Source organism: Cynocephalus volans, chromosome 2, assembly GCF_027409185.1.
Source record: "Cynocephalus volans isolate mCynVol1 chromosome 2, mCynVol1.pri, whole genome shotgun sequence".
NCBI lineage: Eukaryota > Metazoa > Chordata > Mammalia > Dermoptera > Cynocephalidae > Cynocephalus > Cynocephalus volans.
This window is the reverse complement of record NC_084461.1, coordinates 233,606,207-233,607,961: the sequence shown is the minus strand read 5'-3', so window position 1 is coordinate 233,607,961 and position 1,755 is coordinate 233,606,207. Positions and strand designations below refer to the sequence as shown.

The following is a 1,755-nucleotide window of genomic DNA, read 5'->3' as shown; positions in this document are numbered from 1 at the left end:
GTGCAGCCTTACAACACAACACCAAGGTCACAGGTTCAAATCTCTGTACTGGCCAGCCGCCCACCCCCACCAAAAAAAATTATATTATATTAAAGTTGACGAAAGAATGTTTTAAATTCAAGCAAAAAAAAAGTTAGAAGGAAAGTTATATTAGGATTAAGAAATGGGAAAATAGGATATAAGTATAGGTAGGGTTTATTTAATTTTTAAAATAAATTTTATTGTGTATATTTAAGGTATACAACATGATATTATGGGATACATATGGAGAGTAAAATGGTTATTATGGAGAAGCAAATTGATATATCCATCATCTCACATTCTTACCCATTTTTTGTTTGTTTTGTTTTTGCGGCAAATGCAGCTAAAATATACTTATTTGGCTGGAATCTCAAATATGGTACAATTTTTTTACCTGTAGTCCTCATATCGTACATTAGAGCTCTAGACTTATTCATCATACGGATCTTCTACTTTGTATCCTCTGACCTACATCTCCCCATTTCCTCTCCCAATTGCTCCCCCATTTCCTGGTAACCACTGTTTTATTCTCTATCTCTTTATATTTGACCTTTTTTTTTTTTAAAGATTTAATATGTAAGGATCTTGCAAGATTTTTCTTTCTGTGTCTGGCTTATTTGACTTAGCATAATGTCCTCCAGGTTTGTCTGTGTTGTGGCAAATGGCAGTAGAAGTAGCATTTTTAAAACATCATTAGGAATAACTTTAAATAAATACATTTTCTATCGCTTCTCGGCCTTTTGGCTAAGATCAAGTGTAGTATCTGTTCTTATCAGTTTAAATAAATACATTTTCCAACAGCTAAAATGCACAATGTTTCAGAAAACTTTAATTTATAAACTAAATCTGTAGAAAAGTTCTTAACTAGTTTTACTATGCTAGAATGACCCAGATGGCCCCAAACAGATCAATAACAGGAAGCACAGTCCACAAGACTACCCTCACTGCTGACACCAGTTATGAGTTCAGAGGTCCTTAAGACCACCCTTAGGTTTGATAATTCACTAGAGGGACTCATAGAACTCACTGAAAGCTGTTATGCTCATGGTTATAGTTTATTACAGGGAAAGGATAGAGTTAAAATCATCCAAGAGAAGAGGAACACAGGCCAGAGTCCAGGAAATTGCCAAACATGACATTTCCAGTTGTTCTGTTCTCTGTAGAGTCATGTACAGTGTTACTTTTCTAGCAACAACGTGTGACAATACACACAGAGTACTGGCAACCAGAGAAGCTCATCCAGGCCTTGGTGTCCAGAGTACTTATTGGGGCTGAATCATGTAAACCTGGCTAGCTGCCCACGTGGCTCATTTCAGTCTCCAGGCTCTCCGGAGTCAAACTAATATTGCTTGGTCTCTACCCTAATCACATTGTTGGTGTAGCTCAAAGCCCCCTCCCTAAATCACAGTTACTACCTGACTATTACGGATTGAATTGTGTCCCCCCAAAGTTTAATGTGTTGGAGGCTTGGTCCCCACTGTGACAGTGTTAAGAGGGTGGTAGTTGAAAAGTGGGGCCTTGAGAGGTGATTGGATTGTGAGGACTGTCCCCTTGTAAATGGATTGGTCCATTCTTGGAATAATGGGTGTAGTTCTGGTGGCTTTAAAAGGCGAGTGAGTGAGGAGGTTACCCTCTCTCTCTGCTCTGCCATTCTCACCATGTGACACCCTGCATTGTTGTAAAGTCACTTCACCAAATATGTTCCCTGGACTTTGAACTTCCCAGCCTCCAAAA

At 38.6% G+C, this 1,755-nt stretch overlaps 1 pseudogene; it reads left to right on the top strand.

The window, feature by feature from the left end:
- The first annotated feature begins 745 nt into the window (after nt 1-745).
- Nucleotides 746-871, top strand: LOC134371241 (U2 spliceosomal RNA; annotated as a pseudogene).
- The last annotated feature ends 884 nt before the right edge of the window (nt 872-1,755 follow it).